The sequence below is a fragment of the Stigmatopora nigra genome, unplaced genomic scaffold (assembly GCF_051989575.1).
Source record: "Stigmatopora nigra isolate UIUO_SnigA unplaced genomic scaffold, RoL_Snig_1.1 HiC_scaffold_48, whole genome shotgun sequence".
NCBI lineage: Eukaryota > Metazoa > Chordata > Actinopteri > Syngnathiformes > Syngnathidae > Stigmatopora > Stigmatopora nigra.
Genome location: NW_027551627.1, coordinates 99,230 through 121,106, shown reverse-complemented (window position 1 = coordinate 121,106; position 21,877 = coordinate 99,230).

Genomic DNA, 21,877 nt, shown 5'->3' with positions numbered 1-21,877 from the left:
CAGACTCCTCTCGGCAGGGGATGAGTCGGCCTACAGAGATAAGGTCAACAAACTGCCTTTGTGGTGTTTGGTGAACAATCTCACACTTGACACCACTTAAACTAAAGAAATATTCCTGGACTTTCGCAAACGCAGCAGAGATCTGGCCCCACTCCTCATAAATGGAGTATGCGTAGACACTGTCCAGTCCTTCAAATTCCTGGGGGTTCACGTCACGAACAAGCTATCCTCGTCTACCAACACCACGGAAGTGGTGAAGAATGCCCAGAAACGACTTCATTTCCTGAGGGGACTCGGGAGGAACATCTTGGACACTAAGGTTCTGGTAACCTTCTAAAGAGCCACTGTGGAGAGCATCCTGGCATACCGCATTACAGTGTGGTATGCTGGAAGCACGGCAGCAGACAAAAAGGCCATGCAGAGAGTGATCAACACTGCCCAGAAGATAATCGTCTGCTCACTGCCTTCACTCGTTTGCGAGCGATTTGCCTAAAGACGTTTCGGCGACGGACGTCTGGCCAATGGACAGGGGGATCAGTGCTGCGTCTGCAATGATGCGGACTCTGAGTTGGAAATCACGGCCTGACGAAGCCAACAGAACCACATCATCTGCAAAAAGCAAAAATGTAATACTGAGGCCACCAGACTGCACCCTTCTCAACGCCACGGCTGTGCCTAGATAGGCCACTGGCTACACGGATCATAATCTGATTCTGGTCATAAGGGGACCAGACCCCACGCAACAGAGGTTCCCGGAACACCATAATCCCGTAGTACCCCCACAAGACTGCCCAGGGACACGGTCAAACACCTTTTCCAAGTCCACAAAGCTCATGAAGACTGGTTGGGCGAATGCCCATGACCCCCCAGGACACTGCTGAGGGTGTAGAGCTGATCCACTGTTCTGCTACCAGGACAAAAACCCACACAGCTTTTCCTGAATCCGATGTCCATTGTAACTAGGGTCCTTGAAGTTAATAAACGAGAAAAGAGCGTGTGATGTCAGAACCGAGCTGGGACTCGGCATGAGCAGTTCTGTTCTCCTTGCAAGAAGAAATCCAGAAGATTGTCTTTTCTCTTTATTTGTGTGTGCATTTCGGAATGCCTATTGGTGAACCTTTCCGCAGGGTAACTGTAACGTACACTAAGAAACATTTTACATGCCATACGTCATTTAAAGAAAATGTTTGCATTTTAGTGTTGTCTACCAATTACTTAGAGGTGAAGGAAATTGAGCAGTTTGTCTAACGTGTCTGTATTTTGACCTGTAAAATATCAGAGACTGACATTCAAAGGTCATGTTAGAGCAAGCTGGCCCATTTGTTTTGGAATTAAAGTGGAAGTAAATAAGCAAGTTCACAGGCAAAACAAGGTATTCACAGAAAAAGTAGACCTCTGAGACTGTTACCCGGCCCGTGCATTTCACACCTAGACCTTCAGTAGTGCTATGTGTGAATCAAGCCAACCCTCAATAAGTATTTTTTGGCTATAAAACCTTTACTGCAGCTACAAAATGCCATTAAGTGTGTGAAGCAAAAAACTAAATTCAAAATCATCCAGCCGTGCTTTAAATCCATCAGCACGCCGCACAGACTCCTCGTCGCACTCGTCATGATGCTCCATGATGTGATGAAACAGTTCCATTACAGCAGCAATATTCTCAAATACCGTATGGACCACTCTGGATGCTTACTACCACTGTGTTGGTGCCACACGAGGCAGACCCCATTTGCAGATTTTGTCCAGCAGCTGTGTTTGTCGAGGCGATCTAAAAAATGCAGCAAAGCCATTCAGGTGAGCAAAACATATCTTGCATTTTTTAAGCTTTGAGGGCCCCTGAGTCAGTACTAAATTGAGCCGATGTGCATAGCAGTGTATGAATAGACCTAATGGTGCTCTCTTCTTAACTGCACCCCATTTAATCCAGAAGACATGACCGCTGCACCGTCATAACACGGTGCCACAACTTTACCCAGACATTGATTTTCTACCAAAAATTGAATGATGAGACCTGCAATGTCCTCGGCTCGCTTCCCACTGATGACATTTTCAAATCTGACGAACCGCTCCCTGACACCTTTGCCCGTGACATAACGAAGAAGCAGTGGGAGCTGTGCTGCATTACTCGCATATGTCGTCTCATCCACCATTACAGAGACGAACAGGATTTTTTTTATTTCACATCAGCAATCGCAGCGATCAGGTTGTTTGGTATTTTGCCCGACGTGCCACTAAACACTATTAGTGGAGAGGTGGTAATTGAGTTAATTCTTAACCCACCTTCATATATGTGAATGCCCATAATTTCAGTCCTTCAAATTTCTGGGAGTCCATGTCACGGATAGGCTCTCCTGGTCTACAAACACCACAGTGGTAGTGAAGAAGGCCCAGAAACAACTCCACTTTCTCAGGGTACTGAGAAGGAACAAATTGGACATTAAGCTTCTGTCAACCTTCTACAGAGCCACTGTGGAGAGCATCCTGGCATACTGCATTACAGTGTGGCATGCCGGAAGCACGGCAGCAGACAAAAAAGCCATGCAGAGGGGGATTAACACTGCCCAGAAGGTCGTCGGCTGCTCTCTGCCATCACTAGAAGACATTGTCAACCCCCGGTACCTCAGAAGAGTCGGGCCCATTGTTGGGGACCTATACCATCCTGGACACTGCCTGTTCCAGTTGCTTCCATCTGGCAGACGCTACAGGTCCTACAAAGCACGGACAAACAGGCTCAGGGACAGCTTTTTCCCAACAGCCATCAGGACTCTGGACCTGCAGCAACACGTGACGTGACGACAACACAAATCCCTTCTATGAAACTAAGTCGCAGTGAAATAACAGGAAGTTCGTTTGGCGTGGATCTGCCTTCCACAAGCTGACTGAGGGAGGGTAAGTAAGAAGACTGTGAGAGGTAAGTGATCCATCTTATTCTTGTTGGCATAGGTGAGGCAACTTGCAGTCGCCGTATTGATGGCGCTCAAGGATCCGGAGAGCCAACAAGTATGAATATGTCATAAATAAATGTCATAAATGGGTCTTGACTGGGAAGACGAACTTGTGGAGAAGCACTATACAATTTCGTCATACGCTGCTGAGGGTATGATGGCTACTAGGCTTTTTGTCAAGTCAATGATGACGACAATGCCTATGTCTGATTTTCATTTTTTCATTTTGACCCAGCAGATTTGATCACTTTTTCTGTTAACCCATAATATAGTCATAAAAGAACCAAACTTCAAACAAAGAAGTATCTGTTCCAATCACTGTATCTGAGAAAAATCAGAGTTGTAGAGATAACTGGAAACTCAAGAGAACCATGACATTATGTTCTTCACAAGTGTATGTAACCTTTGACCACAACTGCACGTGGTAATTTCTGTCCATTAGCGTGGCAACCAAGAACGGCAGTAAAAGCCAACTTCTCGTGCCCCGTTGTTCTCACGCTTCCGTGCTGGTCCCCTTCTTCTCCACAGTGTGGTTTACCGGGATATGGAAAGTCAGCGGTACCTCGTCCATGTTCGTGATGTGGTTAATGTGTCGGTAATTTTTGTGGTGCATTTGGTGCGGAAAACGGCTATTTTTTCAATATAGTCCGGTAGAAGTTTCTGCGCTACGGTTGTCCTCACTCTAATGGATAGATTGTACCATTTCATACAGCAACAGCACCAGCACTTACCCCATCCACCTCCGCCTTTTCTATGCCTGACCCCACCTTCTTTCTATATAAAGAGGCGTGTCGGCCAGAAGTGCCCCCAGTCAGGCTTTGGACGCAGAGCATACACACGGTGCTCAGCATTATGTTGGAGAAAATGGAAGACTTTTTAGTGCACCGTATGGTCGTGAAAATATGGTACAATAACAATAATGTCTGTTAACGCAAATGCCTCACGAGCAGAAGAACTGAACTGTTTCTTTGCCCGCTTTGTGACTGAAAAATCAGACCCAGTCTCAACACATCCACCACCACCTTACAGCAGTACACTGAAACTTCAGGGACTTGAAGTGAGAAAGCAGACTGTGAACACCAGAACGGCTGTACCTGGGAAGGTGCTCAAAGCCTGTGCTGACCATCTGACTTGGGTTTTCACAAATATTTTCAATTGTTCCCTGCAACAATCCATCATCCCATCCTGCCTGAAATCTGCCACCATTATTCCTGTCCCTAAAAAAAACAACCATTGACAGCCTTAATGATTATAGGCCTGTTGCACCTACGCCTGTGATCATTAAGTGCTTTGAAAAGTTGTTTGCCCGCCACATCAGGGATACAATCCCTCCCTCAGTTGATCCTCGCCAGTTTGCTTATAGAGCAAATAGGTCAACTCAGGTTGCCACCGCCGTAGCTCTACACACAGCACAGAGCCACCTGGAGCACCATGGGAATTACGTGAGGATACTTTTCATTGACTATAGCTCAGCCTTCAACACTATAATAGCGGACATTCTAGCTGACAAACTCTCCCACCTTGGACTATTCTCTTCCATCTGCTGCTGGATAAATAACTTCTTAACCAACCGACCATAAACTGTTAGACTTGGTCCCCACATCTCTTCCTCCATTACACTGAGCGCTGGCCCACAAATGTGGTCAGACTCCTCTCGGCAGGGGATGAGTCGGCCTACAGAGATAAGGTCAACAAACTGCCTTTGTGGTGTTTGGTGAACAATCTCACACTTGACACCACTTAAACTAAAGAAATATTCCTGGACTTTCGCAAACGCAGCAGAGATCTGGCCCCACTCCTCATAAATGGAGTATGCGTAGACACTGTCCAGTCCTTCAAATTCCTGGGGGTTCACGTCACGAACAAGCTATCCTCGTCTACCAACACCACGGAAGTGGTGAAGAATGCCCAGAAACGACTTCATTTCCTGAGGGGACTCGGGAGGAACATCTTGGACACTAAGGTTCTGGTAACCTTCTAAAGAGCCACTGTGGAGAGCATCCTGGCATACCGCATTACAGTGTGGTATGCTGGAAGCACGGCAGCAGACAAAAAGGCCATGCAGAGAGTGATCAACACTGCCCAGAAGATAATCGTCTGCTCACTGCCTTCACTCGTTTGCGAGCGATTTGCCTAAAGACGTTTCGGCGACGGACGTCTGGCCAATGGACAGGGGGATCAGTGCTGCGTCTGCAATGATGCGGACTCTGAGTTGGAAATCACGGCCTGACGAAGCCAACAGAACCACATCATCTGCAAAAAGCAAAAATGTAATACTGAGGCCACCAGACTGCACCCTTCTCAACGCCACGGCTGTGCCTAGATAGGCCACTGGCTACACGGATCATAATCTGATTCTGGTCATAAGGGGACCAGACCCCACGCAACAGAGGTTCCCGGAACACCATAATCCCGTAGTACCCCCACAAGACTGCCCAGGGACACGGTCAAACACCTTTTCCAAGTCCACAAAGCTCATGAAGACTGGTTGGGCGAATGCCCATGACCCCCCAGGACACTGCTGAGGGTGTAGAGCTGATCCACTGTTCTGCTACCAGGACAAAAACCCACACAGCTTTTCCTGAATCCGATGTCCATTGTAACTAGGGTCCTTGAAGTTAATAAACGAGAAAAGAGCGTGTGATGTCAGAACCGAGCTGGGACTCGGCATGAGCAGTTCTGTTCTCCTTGCAAGAAGAAATCCAGAAGATTGTCTTTTCTCTTTATTTGTGTGTGCATTTCGGAATGCCTATTGGTGAACCTTTCCGCAGGGTAACTGTAACGTACACTAAGAAACATTTTACATGCCATACGTCATTTAAAGAAAATGTTTGCATTTTAGTGTTGTCTACCAATTACTTAGAGGTGAAGGAAATTGAGCAGTTTGTCTAACGTGTCTGTATTTTGACCTGTAAAATATCAGAGACTGACATTCAAAGGTCATGTTAGAGCAAGCTGGCCCATTTGTTTTGGAATTAAAGTGGAAGTAAATAAGCAAGTTCACAGGCAAAACAAGGTATTCACAGAAAAAGTAGACCTCTGAGACTGTTACCCGGCCCGTGCATTTCACACCTAGACCTTCAGTAGTGCTATGTGTGAATCAAGCCAACCCTCAATAAGTATTTTTTGGCTATAAAACCTTTACTGCAGCTACAAAATGCCATTAAGTGTGTGAAGCAAAAAACTAAATTCAAAATCATCCAGCCGTGCTTTAAATCCATCAGCACGCCGCACAGACTCCTCGTCGCACTCGTCATGATGCTCCATGATGTGATGAAACAGTTCCATTACAGCAGCAATATTCTCAAATACCGTATGGACCACTCTGGATGCTTACTACCACTGTGTTGGTGCCACACGAGGCAGACCCCATTTGCAGATTTTGTCCAGCAGCTGTGTTTGTCGAGGCGATCTAAAAAATGCAGCAAAGCCATTCAGGTGAGCAAAACATATCTTGCATTTTTTAAGCTTTGAGGGCCCCTGAGTCAGTACTAAATTGAGCCGATGTGCATAGCAGTGTATGAATAGACCTAATGGTGCTCTCTTCTTAACTGCACCCCATTTAATCCAGAAGACATGACCGCTGCACCGTCATAACACGGTGCCACAACTTTACCCAGACATTGATTTTCTACCAAAAATTGAATGATGAGACCTGCAATGTCCTCGGCTCGCTTCCCACTGATGACATTTTCAAATCTGACGAACCGCTCCCTGACACCTTTGCCCGTGACATAACGAAGAAGCAGTGCGAGCTGTGCTGCATTACTCGCATATGTCGTCTCATCCACCATTACAGAGACGAACAGGATTTTTTTTATTTCACATCAGCAATCGCAGCGATCAGGTTGTTTGGTATTTTGCCCGACGTGCCACTAAACACTATTAGTGGAGAGGTGGTAATTGAGTTAATTCTTAACCCACCTTCATATATGTGAATGCCCATAATTTCATCTCAGAATGTGTTTTTTCAGATTCAATAAATCATTAATATACTGAAGTGCAAAGCCTTGTACCAGAATGGCTTGTAAATTAGAAGAAGCCCCTTTCATAATTAATACAGAAAACTTATTTTCAAAGAGCTCTGACTATATTAAGAAATAGATTTTGTAGTCCTGGCTGCTTTTTCCGGGGCAATTGTTTTCATATTATATTTTTTGGTAAAATAATAAAGAATGTATTTTAGATTTTAAAGTTACATAAGAAACCTAGTCTGATACTGTGGAGGGGTATTTTTAAATAGAGGAAGGTGGAAAAGTTGAGGAGAATCATGAACTTTCTGTCTTCAAAATATTTTTTTTGAGTTGCAAATAAATTAAACTAACATCCTAATATCTTCAACAAAAAGGCTTTTCTGTCGCACTCACTCTAACAACAACCACAACTATATAGGTGTGGGAATGTGGGGTTCTGTGTGTGTGTGTGTGTGTGCGCTTGTTTTGATTGCATGAGGTTATGTAAAAAGTAGTAATATTCAAAAACCAGTATCAAATTTAAAGAAATTTGAGGCTGTGTATTTGAGTAGAGGAGCCCCAGACGGCTATGGACCACTGTACCTACCAGAGGTCATGATGGCGACATTATGAGTTACAAGGATCCAAGTGGAGGATATCGGCCTCCAGTACCAGATTTCATGCAGCCAGCTGCATACTAAACTTTTCCCATGTGTCTGGGAAGGGCCAGAAACCCAATGACCTGTTGATAAATCGGAAGAAGACTCTCTCTTTGTCTATTATGTGTACAAAAGAAGAAAGGTTCCGATTGTCTTTGTCAATCTACTCAACTCTGCAAAGCAAAGAGAAAGAATGGTTGTATAGTGCATTATGGTTATTGAAGTCCCTTTCAAAAACGACCATATATGGAACCTCGATAAGTGCAGGGTCAATTGGTTAATTAAAACAGTATTTTTATTTTTTTAGGTAATATGCTGTCATCATTAGTGTGCTTGAAAAATTGGGGAATAAATTTTCAACCCTCACTCCTAGGATTTTATTCAGAGGCTCTGTCAATGATCTTATTTTTTGATCTGGAGGATATTTGGAAAAATATAAGCAGACAGACAGACTGACATAGACTGAGATTTCTGAGGTTCAATTCTCACACGATTGTGCTTTATTTTAAGAAATGACAACAACACATTTTCAATTCTTTCCCAGTGGGTTCAATCTATACATCGGTGGAGGTTCAGTTTAGAAGTAACAACCAACTCTCTATGGCGCCGTTCAAAGCGGCTGTTTGTTGCAATAGCTCTCTAAACCCTCACTCGTTTTTTATCCTTTATTTCTGTTTTATTGTCTCTTAAGACTTTACTTGTTACTTTACTTTGTAAATTATATTCGATACTTTAATGTTTTAAACTTTACTTTCAATACTCTACTCCAAGACTCAAGCTGTGTGAGAGGCAGTCTTTGATCTATTAGTTTAGTTCATCTCTTCAAATTTCAAATTTTGAGCACTACTTTTTTGACCCGCTCAGCCATGCCTACGCTGCTTTACACAAAGGATCAACTGTTAGCGCTACGCAACACCGGGATTCCCCTGGACCTCCCCGCAGAGTTAAAGGAGAAGAGGATGCAGAGCTGGACGAAAAAGTCAGGAGAAAAAGCGACGCTTCAGATCCAGCATTCCATCTATTATTATGGGGAACGTAAGATCCATCCCCAATAAGATTGAAGAGCTAACGGCACTGACCAAACAACAAGGATAATATCAGCGCATCTGCATTATGTACTTCACGGAGACCTGGCTGGATGAGCGAATACCAGACTTTCAGCTGGTGAGGGCGGACAGAGATGCTGAGGAGAGCGGCAGGAGGAAAGGTGGGGGACTCGCTGTTTTTATGAATAGTAGATGGTGGAGTCCTGGGCATATTACTGTGAAGGAGCAACTTTACACTCGAGATATTGAGCTAGGAGCTGTTAGCATCAGGCCGTTTTACATCCCCCGGGAGTTCTCGCACGTAATAACTGCGTATCTACCTCCTTTGGCCGATGTGGCAGTGGCTCGCGAGCTGCACCACACTACTGTGCCCGGCTACAGGCGTCACACCCCTAGTCCTTCCTTCTTATCTCTGGTGATTTTAACCATGCTCCCTTGACTTCGACTCTCCCCACCTTCACTCGGTATGTGAAGTGCCACATGGTGGAACAAAAAACTCTGGACCTGCTGTATGCCAACACAAAGGAGGCATACAGCTCTGTCCCCCTGCCCCCACTGGGCCGCTCAGACACAACCTGGTCCATCTGATCCCCATCTACATCCCTATGGTGATGAAAATAAAACCTACCACGAGGATCATACAAAGATGGACCGAGGAGACCAGAATGGTACTGAGGGACTGTTTCGGGACAACTGATTGGGAGGGGCTGTGCAATTCACATTGGGAAGACATCAACAGCTTGTTGGGTCTGAATTTACAGATCCCCATAGGTCCTGAAATTATGGATGCTAGACTGGTGTAACACTCTAAATTCTTCTGTTTATGAGTGTGAGCGTGAATGATGGTTTGTCTTTTTGTGTTTTTGATTGGCAGGCCACCGAGACATAATCTATCAATAAAAGATCAAGGTTGAAAATAATTTGGGCTTGAGTCAAGGGAAGTCCTATGTCTCGACAAGGGGGGTGGTGGCCTTGCTACAACGGCACTACAAGGCTTATGGTTTAAATCTATATGCATACCTACATATCCATTTCAAAAGATACATATAGATTTTATTGAATTAAGTAAGATATCATTCCACGATATGGAATTCCAGAAACTATCTATAGTGATAATGGCACCCATTTTGTTATTATGATAATTGCCTACCATCCACAATTGACGGACCTTATATGAAGTCCTGTTTGGTAGACCTTACAAATTGCTATTATTCACTACACAATGACAATTGGATGACGAGGCAAATCTAGCAGAAAAAAACACACCAAATTTAGACTATCAGAGGGAGATTTTGCTTCTCAACAGGAAACGGACGAAGCGACAGTGATTCTTGAAGAGTGGGTGCTGTTACGCAGCATAAAAGAAGAAACATCGGAGCAACGCAAATTGGGAGGGTCCGTGTTACTGAAAGGGGGACACGGATGCACCTTTCCCACAGTAAGAAGGTTGTCTAAATTGAAACGTTTCAAGAGGAAAACTCCCTAAACAAAGACAAAAACAATTATTGCTTTTGGGGCAATGAGATTAATGATGATTGCGATTCTATTCCTCTCCACAGTAGGGTTGTTTTCTCCAGTTGGAGAAAGGTGGAGGCGTTTCAATTGAGGATACACCTTCTTAAGGGAGGGTAAACCGAGAAACATTCACATTTACATTTGATTAACATTACCTACGAAATCAAATTTCCAGACATGCATTCGAGATTGCAACGTCCCGGTTGCCATACAAGGGATCAATCTATGGTGGGAAATGTGTGGTACATTAACAGCCCAAAATTGGAGATTGGGATTTTTTTGGGAAAAGCCTTGTTGCAGAAATTGGTCAAGATGGGAAAGCTTGGACTGACATCTTAACTTGTGAAATTTATTTCTGAAACAGGGATTTCCCAAACGGGGGATAATTGGGTGCTGTTAATGGAGCGTAAAAAAGAGGAGCAAGCACTTTTTGGAGCTACTTTGGTAAAAGGGTGGTCTAAATTGAAACATTGAGGGGATGGGTAAGATAAAATTTCTGACTTAATAAGAAACACCAATATTGATTGGAAAGATTATTGCTCAACAAGCAATACCATAAAACTATAGGGAACTCTTTTATATTGGGTTTGACGTCTCCTTATGGTTTCAATTGAGACTAAACCATCTTACAAAGGATTAGAACAAACTACCAGACAAGGGAAAACTCGATCTGATCTAACAACTCCCTCAATCACCATTCTTTTGGGAAAAAGTGTTTTTACAAATGAAAAACGTGTCCTACTTGTACAGAAAAAAAAAATATTGAAACAGTGTCTATCCTGTTACGCAGTAAATAGGAAGTCAATTTTTCCACTGTTTAATCATTTTACCTGCTTAAACCTTACAGGGCATGGTCTGAAGCTGGGGGCGATAAATGAGACGTGGTGTACCGGCGTTCTAAAACAAACTACACCCCTGATACCACGTTCTGGCCTATGGTGGTGGTGTGGTGGATAAATTATACGACTCCTGTCGAAACGCGGCAGGACTAGGTACTTTGGTCTCATTGCTCTTACCGGTGTCTGTTTTTCCATCTACAGTGGAGAAGATACAATTGGCTGCTCAGAAATCTGGTGTGGTGAAGGGTCCCTCCCGACATCGTCGAGCGGCATGGAGGGAAGGAGATCCAACATACATTGATGTGATTGGCATCCCTGGGGCGTCTCAGATGGGTATAAGCTGGCTAATCAGATCGCAGCAGGATGGTAGTCAAAGAACAAAAATGTGGATGAGATAAATTACCTGCATTACAATGTCCAAAACCTTGGAAATTATACTGAACAGGGATTCGTGGCCATAAAGGAGTGACGGCAGGTACCAGTCTGATGGCGTTCCAGGATCGCATAGGGTGGAGATGCTCCTTACGGAGCAAGGGGGCGTGTGTGCAAAATGTTTTGGAAAACAATGTTGCACCTTCATACCGAAAAACACGTCACCCGATGGGTCCCTAAGCAGGGTCATTAGTGGCCTGCAGACCCTAAAACCGCAATATGCAAAAGCATTCTGGAGTAGAGTTGTCCGCTTCACAGACTGGGGGTATAAGACCTTTGGAAAATGTAAGGATTTGGCCCAATCTGTTGTGTTCTGTAGCCATATATGCTACTACCTTGACATTGTATGGGTGTTGTCTTATCCCCTGTTTGTGCTCCTTGCTAAGCCGACTTATAACTACTGCAATTGCCCCTACAAATTCTAAATTAGACTAATTATATCTCTGCTTATGAAACGTACCGGGGAAAACAGTGAGGTCCAGGAGTACGGTAATTCCGAGGACCAATTGGACGAATATGATTATGTTCTTTCTCTTTCAGACCAGCCATGGGAGTAAGGAGTAGGCGGATAAAAATCGCAGTCACCGACATTTCCATTTGTGATTACTAATAAATGATTAATAACATACATATTATAAAAACGGGGGAATGTTGTGTTTATTCTGTATTACTATTATACATATATGTGTAGTAATTCATTTCTTTGTTAAATCATTAAAAGTCTTTCTATTGTTCGGCTCGAGTTCATAAACTGCCGCCTAGTCAACTCTCACATGGACTTATCCAAGGCAAAGAGACGCCAAGGTCTAACAACAGATACGGGTATCTGCCACTTCCGTAACACTCGGGACACTTCGGGCTTCTTTATGTAATTGTTATATGATTGTTAGGTCAAATGAAGGCGTGATTGTTTTTATTCAAAATGCCTTAAAGCTGTACACAAAATACTGTTCGAGAAGATACTTTTGAAGATCTCATCCCTTAAGGTTTCTTATCTGTGATGTGAGACGCCAAGGTCTAACAACAGAAACGGATATCTGCCACTTCCATAACACTCGGGACACTTCGGGCTTCTTTATGTAATTGTTATATGATTGTTAGGTCAAATGAAGGCGTGATTGTTTTTATTCAAAATGCCTTAAAGCTGTACGCAAAATACTGTTCGAGAAGATACTTTTGAAGATCTCATCCCTTAAGGTTTCTTATCTGTGATCCAATCTATTTGATTAAATGTCAATAATTGAATAAGATGTCTGCCTGCAGTTATTGATAATTACAAAGGGTAATTATTAATGAACCTATCAGTGGTCTATACAGTCATACCTACTCACAAATACCTCTAGGTATGACATTTTCAGGTTACAAAAGCTTTTCATTTTCAAATGAGTGCCTTGAGATATGAAAAAGATACAAGTTATGAAATCCCCCCCAAAACTAAAAACATTTCCACATACGTACATTATTTTATTTTGAAATGATTGTCGTGGATGCATTGATTCTCACTTTAGAACCTCGCTACACTCTACTGGGCACTCTCATTGGGTGACTCAGAACGACTATCCATGTATCAAGATGCTCTCTTACATACTTTTCAACCTCGCCTAAATGTTCCCCTTATTAATGATTGCAATTCCCCTTATTAAGCGACAAAAACGTAAAAATGCAACACGGTACATATTTACACATAACCAGTAGGCTATGTCCACTGATTTGGCTGATATTGACTCAGTGTTGCAAAATAGCCTTCTATTTGGCCAGACGAGTCAATTTTCAAGATCATTTACCCTTCAACTAAAAGCTTTGGTCTTTAATGAATTGAGGTAGTCACAAGTCCAAAATGACAGCTTTGGTCTAAATTCACCGGCGAGTAGACTGGACTGCAAATAGCACAACTAACAACCAATGACAAGGACACCATTATAAGAAAATGTATTTGTGTGACATGCTACTATGACAGCATTATTAATACTGTAGCTTTATCACAAAATTGCATTCATTAGTAATGCAGGTTTTTTAATACCAAAAAAAGTACAATTTGTTCAAATCATTGAAAAACAATCATTACTGAAACTGAAAATTAGAAATAGGCAAAATATTTCTGATAAAGAAATTGAAATAAATACATGATATAATTAGTCAATGTTAGTCCAAACATGAGGATTAAGTAGTTCTGTGTAAGATTTGCCTCTAAAGAAAAAGCATTGTGCAGCATTCGCACTTCCACACATTTGTGGGTGTGCGCGTGCAGATGGAGCTTCTACAGCTGCATACTGCGATGTGGAGTTAATTAAACTGCCAATCCAAATACGGACCAAGGCACCATGCAACGACCTATGGCTGTATCAAAAATGACATGTGGGTGCAGAATTATATCAATCTGGAGAGTGTCATTGATGTTCAGGGGAAAAAACACATTGGTATTAGTGTTTAATTTTTGGTGCTTTTAAGCTTACTGAAGGAATGTGTGATGTTTTCCTCGTTGAAATGGTGGATTAATTCCATATCTTGACCAAACCTAGCAAAAACTGCTCTAACAGGCTGTTTATTCTGCTCATTTTTTGGAACAGCATACAGTAATTCCTTGAATTTCGCAGATAACGTAGACCAGACATGGCCGCAAAGTATGATCACAATTTTTATTACTACCATAACACATTTTCGGTCCTATATAAAAATATATGTACACTAGTACCATTATTTCATCTCATTTTCTGAACTGCTTTATCCTCACTACGGTTTTGGGGGTGCTGGAGATACAACTTTCAACAAGGTAAACATCACACATTCCTCCCGTAAGCTTAATAGCACCATAAATTATTAGTGTTTACTAATATGGTGTGTTTTTTCCCCTGAACATCAGCTGACTTCAGGCCAGAGGTGGGGGTCACCCTGAATTTGTGTCCAGACAATTGGAGGGCACAAGAAGAAAAAAAAACATTCATGGTCAGATTCATACTTTGGAGTGTCGAATCAGCCTACCATGCATGTCTTTGGTGTGTGGGAAGAAACCAGAATTCCCAGAGAAAACCCAAGCAGACCCGGGGAGAACATGCAAACTCTACACAGGTGGACCGGCCAGTATTTGAACCTAAGTCATAACTTATAGTTATAAGCATACTGTAATATATTAATATCAAAATATAATCTATACATACTCCAGTTTCCTTCCACATTTCAACAACATGTATGGTTGGCTGATTGGATGCTAAATTGCACTTAGGCCATTAGGGTCGCGGCACTTTCACTTTATCTATGAATACTGAGAATGGCTGGGAAGAAATTCTCTTCCAAAAAAGGCCAGTCTCATCTATGTTAAAAAATTGCTCCTGAATATAACCAACCATTGTTTTGAATAATGTCAATAAAAGTACGAGGCTCACTCGCTGTTACGACTCCCCCTGGGGTATGATATATCAGGGAGTCGCAACTATCACAGCAGACAGGTTCGGTCAAAGATGAGTTCGGACAAACACTGCAAGAAGCCTTAGTTACATTTTATTTACAATAAAGTCATTACAACAGACTACGGGATAACATAGGGGAAGCACGAGATATTAAAGTGGCACCCTCAAATAAACACGGTAAAACCCCCTCCCAGACAGGTGTCCAAATGAACACCCACAAAATACAGGAAATAAGACCGAAGGATGCCACTGTTAAACTGATGTAATATAATCTAGACAGGGGAATAACTGTCTAAATGCACAAACTATATGTATACCCCGGGGTGTCTAAACTTATCTCACGTCCCCCTATGCAACCCAAAATCATTAACAACACATAAAACATATAACAGGGAGTAATGTACTCAAGCTTACAAGTCAGCAGTTCAGCAACAGAAAAAGGAGGGAACTGACATTTGAAAAGGGTTTAAATAAGGGCAGGAGGGAATCTTGATTGGAGGAGGGGATGATTGGGGAACTAGTTGCAGCTGGGTTGGCCTGGGCAGGGCTGTCTCACAGGGTTGAAGCCACAGCTGCAGGAACTTGTAAAGAAAAGAAAGCACACACCTCTACATAGTGTGTGTTCAGGCTTCCAGACGTAACACCTCCCCCCTCAAGAGTCAACCTGTTGACGAAATTAAACCACCAACCAATACAATCCTAATAAAACCCTCCTCCTAAACCCGAGACAGTGCATCAGCCATAACATTTTCTGAGCCTTTTTTGTGACGAATACTCAAATTATAATTTTGAAGGACAAGCGCCCATCGCATCAACCGCTGATTGTGGTTAAACATTTTATCCAGAAAGACTAACGGATTGTGGTCGGTGTACACCACAACTGGGTTTGAAGTAGATCCTACATAAACATCAAAGAATTGGAGCGCTAATAGCAGTGCAAGCGTCTCCTGTTCAATTGTAGAATACCGCTTTTGACTATCATTAAACTTCTTAGAGAAGTACGCAACAGGGTGGACTAAACCATCTGGGTCCTGCTGGGTCAATACTGCGCCCGCACCAAGACCGCTCGCATCAACTTCAACAGAGAACGGTGAAGAAAAATCAGGAGCCTGGGGGACTGGGGCACTGCAAAGGAGAGCCTTACAGTTTTCGAATGCAGATTGGCACTCAGTCGACCATACAAATGGCACGGAGGGACTTATCAGGTCAGTCAGGGGAGCAGCAACAGACGAGAAATTTCGGCAGAAACTCCGGTAGTAACCAGTCATGCCTAAAAATCTTTGTAGTTATCGCCTGTTTGTAGGAGGAGGAAACGCCTGGATAGCAGCCACTTTTCCCTCTAAGGGGCGGACCTCGCAACCACCCACCACCTTACCCAAATATGTAACCTTGGATTTTCCAAATTCACATTTGGCCAAGTTCAGAGTGAGAGAAGCATCAGCCAATCGTTGGAAGACAGTTTGCAGCGAAGCCATATGTTCAGGCCAGGTGGATGAATAAACCACCACATCGTCTAAATAAGATAGACAGTTTTGAACACCTGCAAACACCAGACTAACCAACCTCTGAAAAGTAGCTGGAGCATTGCGCAAGCCGTAACACTCGCGGTACTGGAACAAGACTAAGGTTCATCTTTTTTAGCTTCGTCAGGCGATAAGCTCTTCTTATAGCTTTAGTTCTAATCATGTTTGTATTCAGAGGAATCTTCCTATCCCTACATTCCGAGATCTCGACTGATAGGCAATTTCAATCTTAATGATGATTGTTTTTTTCCTAGTGGTTACGACGAGGGCCTGGAAAATATTAATTTTTGTGTCAGAAATAGTAACAAATAACAAGTGGTTATGATGTTTAACAATACAATGAGGCATTATTTTATAGAATGGGGATTCCGTGTATGGGGGAAGGAGAGAAAGTGGGAGAGATAGTCACTTGACTTCTATACACTCACAATTTAAAAAAAAGGTTAAATTTTAGGTTACACAAAATTTAAAACTTCTTGTGCAATAACCAAGGCTAAGATGTTTTTGTATTACACCGTGGCTTTCGGCGAACTTCCTACTTCTCCATACGTATTGGCAAGCCAGCTCTGTCACGTGTAGAATACTCATGTTTCCCTTAATTCTGCACTGTCTAATCCCAGTAGAGATTTTTGCACAAGGAAAATACTGGAAATCTTAAGTAGCCTCTCGCGTCCTGGCCAACTGGCTGTCTCATATGCTCGTATCTCAAAATTTGTCTCGTATCTCAAGGTAAATATTTGCTCGGAATTTTACTCGTATCTTTTATTCCTCGTATGTCAGGGCACTCGTATGTCAAGGTATTACTACCTTGACATACGACTACTAGGTGTTACCTCGGTGATCGCGGTTAATGGGGACCACCATAAGTGAATTTCCGCGAAGTATGGATTCCCCTTCAAAAATGCTTAATTTCGCCACCTATTAACAAAGTATCAAATAAATAGTGGTTTAAAAGTATACTAAAATGTGTTTAACAGAAATAAAATTAGACCGATTTTGCAGAGGGTAGAGAGAGGGAAAGAGAGGGGGCGTGGAGGGGAGAATTTTTTCCCGGCAACGCGCTCGTAAAATAAACAAATTCAAATGACCTTGGATTACGAAGCAGACACACTCGAAAAATACATTTAATCTATCCTTACACTAAACTTAATTTGTTTTTGTATTCCTTTCAAAATATTTCCCAAAAATTATGCACACAAGTGTCCTCACAATAGGATGAGGCATGACAACTTGTCAACGAGTAGTATATATAACTCTCATATTAGCGATCGCCTCACCATTCGTAATGACGAACGGGGAAAAAAAACACTGAAAAAATTCAACGTTCCGCCCACAATCCCCGATAGGTTGCATCTGAAAGTCAGGGTGGAGGCGGGGCAAATATAGCCAACCTGGGAGACAACAAAATTTTAAAACAAAATTAGGATTGAGTTTAGTGTAAGGTTAGATTAAACTTATTTTTGAGTGTGTTTGCATTGTAATCCAAGTTCATTTAAATTAGTTTGTTATGTTGTTATGCAAACAAATCCATTTCTTCTCCTTCAGCCATTGCAAGTTAACAAAAAGTCCACTCTAACAGTAGCCAATCATTGATTCTATTTATTACACTGAAATGCAAAGAATATAAATAAAATATGGTAAGGCAAGTTCTTTCTTCGCAAATAAGAAACATAACGAACAAAAATTTCAAGGTCTTGGTAAAATGTATGAACAAAAAGAAAGTTTATTTTATTTATAGAAGTGGTTATATTTATATAAATATATTTACAACTGTCAGTTGACAAAGTTACATTGAAACAAATGTGATTTCAAAAAGAATATAATTTAGTCTGGATTAATGTAACAGTGTTTGAATTCAACGTTATGTGTGTGTCTGACTTGCTCCTCATAGGAGGGCATTTTCAAGTCTTGTGCCAGACTGCTGAGTTGAATTCCCGTGGACACTTTGCAGTGGGCCCAACCGAATCTGAATACTGCAGAGTAATAAAAACCTGCAGCATACATTCCCATCTGACCTATCACAGAGGATAGGTGGCCAATAAAAAAGATATAAGCAGCCTGTCATCAAAACAGTGCAGAAACAACTGTAGGCCACATTCCCATTTTATGCCGTATGCAGCAATCTACTTTGCACTCAGGCCCGGAAAAAGAAAATCTTTTAGATAGGCAATTTGCATTTATAGTGTATATAAATTGTAGACCTGGGACTTCGATAAGGTAAATAAATTGATATTTAAAAATACACATTCGCTGAGAAAATCTCTCTCTCTCACAGTCTCTCTCTCTCTCACAGTCTCTCTCTCTCTCTCTCTCTCACAGTCTCTCTCTCTCTCTCACAGTCTCTCTCTCTCTCTCACAGTCTCTCTCTCTCTCTCTCACAGTCTCTCTCTCTCTCTCTCTCTCTCTCTCTCTCTCTCTCTCTCACAGTCTCTCTCTCTCTCTCTCACAGTCTCTCTCTCTCTCTCTGTCTCTCTCTCTCTCTCACAGTCTCTCTCTCTCTCTCACGGTCTCTCTCTCTCACAGTCTCTCTCTCTCTCTCTCTCTCTCTCACAGTCTCTCTCTCTCTCACAGTCTCTCTCTCTCTCTCTCTCTCTCTCTCACAGTCTCTCTCTGTCTCGCTCTCTCTATCGATATAGATAATATATAGATATATATCTATAGATATATAGATATATATCTATATATCTATAGATATATATCTATATATCTATCTATATATATATATATATATATATATATATATATATATATATATATATATATATATATATATATATATATATATATATATATATATATATATATATATATATATATATATATATATATCTATATCTATATATATATATATATATATCTATATATATATATATATATATATCTATATATATATATCTATATATATATATCTATAGATATATATATCTATAGATATATATCTATATATATATCTATATATATATATATATATATATATATATATATATATATATATATATATATATATATATATATATATATATATATATATATATATATATATATATATATATATATATATATATATATATATATATATATATAGATATATATATATATATAGATATATAGAGAGAGAGATTGATTAGATAGAGATTGATTGATATTATATTTGATTTGTTTGTATGCACCAACATAAAACCTGCATTCTAATGTGGAATAAAACACCCGAATGAACAGCATATTAGCCTGGTGGTGGTTTTGGTCACGTGTTATACATTTCTATAAGCGTTTTTTAATGGCGCCCCGCTACTTCGCAGTTTCACCCTTCTGCGGGGATGTCCCGGTTATGCAACACATTTTTATTCATGAATTTCATTCATAGACGTCAAAATACATTTTGATTAGCGCTCCATCAATACCTTACCTACTGCATTGTCTCGCGTCTTTCAGCACGGCACCATGCGTCATTACGTCACATCACAATGGCGGCGCATGTTCGTTCATGTCTTTTTTTGGCACATAACTTGCACTCTCGATTCAGTCATTTTTTTATCAACAAAAGTGGCTAATATGCGAGTAACTATGGTAAATGCATCTTTGTCTGTGTGTGTGCGTACGTGAGTGTCTGTTCGTTAACTTTGGACTCTGAAACGGCTAAGCCAATTTATCTAAAAATGTAGTGATGCTTTCTATGCTTTTATGCTATTGTATGCTCTGTGTATTTAATAGAATAAATAGATTTTGCATCAATTGTTTTCAGACAACTGTCAAAAATTGATAATCAAAAAAAAATTGGGTTTCTAAAAAATGTATTCACATCAAATTCGAAACACGTTCGCAATCTGCCGTCAAGGGTGTTAATCCGGAGTTTCAACATTATTGGTCTCTTAACAGAAAGGAAAACAGATAAAATATAAAAAACAATATGATCCGATTGCGACTAAACTGTCTGCTGGATTTCAGCAAAAATTGGCAGGTTTTGAATCTGGCTTTTTTTTTGACAAGCCACAATTCGACAATCAGTAACACTTAAAACTGGTATTTCCCAAAAAGGCTGTAAAACATGAAAGGAAACACAACAAAGAGATAACTATTCCCAGGTACAGAAGTATGCGATAAACCAGGTGTGGGCAAACATTTTGAAGGAGATACTTTCAATTGTAAAAGGAACACTGTTGTTGGTCTCCTTTTGTAGCCATCACATCAAAGTCTGGAGTTAGAATTGTTGTGGCGATTCTCACAATGGGTCTGAAGTGTCAGTCAGTTAACTTGGATCTGTGGCTGACTTTGTTGATGTTCATGATGCTGAAGGTCTGTTCACACGTAGGTCGTGCTGAACAAAATCAGCACCTGCGCTGTCCGCCGGAGCCTTGGAAACGCTACTTCATTGAGTGAAGCATAGATGTCATTTAGTTTTAGAGTGAACTTCTCTTTTGAGACAGGGTCAAACTTAAGGCCGATCAGTGAGTGCTGCAGCTCCTCTGGAACAGTTTTGGGGTCTTGTGACAGAGGACAAGCCATCCAACAGAAGTGACCTGACAATTTTGTTGATATCTGAGAATCGACGGCAGAATTCTCCGTGCAGTGCATCAAGTGACTCACTGTATTTCTTCATATTTGCTCTGGCCTCTTTCAGCGTGGCTAGTGTAGGAAAGTGAGTGAAAGCCTTGTTCAAAATGTGCCTGTTGAATAAATCCAGCTTGAATTCGAAGGCTTTCACGTTTGTGTACTTGCACAAACTGATCCTTCCCCTGCAGTTTCGTGTTGAGCTCATTCAAGTGTGAAAATCCGCCCGTAGCAAATGTGAAATCACAAATCCAGCTCTTGTTGCTCTGCTCAGGAAATTCATCGGCCTTGCCCAGTTGCTCAAAAAAACACACCAATCTCCTCTTTGAGCTTCCACACGTTTAAACACTGCCCAAATTCAACCAACAGACACGAGTGATAAGCAGGTCCTGGACATACGCATGTTTCCTCCAGGAACGCAATAAACTGACGGTGCTGAAGTCCCCTTCTGCGTATGTAGTTGATGAGTTTCACGAAAGAATTCACAATATAATTCAGCTGTAAAACTGATTTACATATATATTCCTCGTGGATGATGCAGTGGAGGAAAAAGACATACTGGTTCTGGTTTTCATCTTTCACTTTATTCTGGATTCTCCTCAGCAGGCTAATGTTTTTCCCCATTCAATTCGGAGATCCCTCTGTTGTGACATTGACAAGTGTATTCAAAGGAAGTGTCAGGTTTATTTTTAGTTATCTTTAATATAATAATATAAAACAATACAAAGGAAGCATCAATCAGGTACATCTCCAGGGTTAACTTGCAAGCGAGATTCCATCCTGGCCCATCCTCGCCAAAGATTATTCTCCCTAACGGCATTTTTTCCTGCTCATTTAAGGCATCAAATCAAAACAATTACAATGTTATTGATTTGATCTAATTGCATAAGCGAATAACACAATAAAGGTAAAAAACAACTGATGTTAGGTTTTAAACAAACAAGCCTAAATTTGGCAAAACGATTCCATTTGGCAAAACAATTCCATATTTGACGAACAGAGCGAGTATTCCC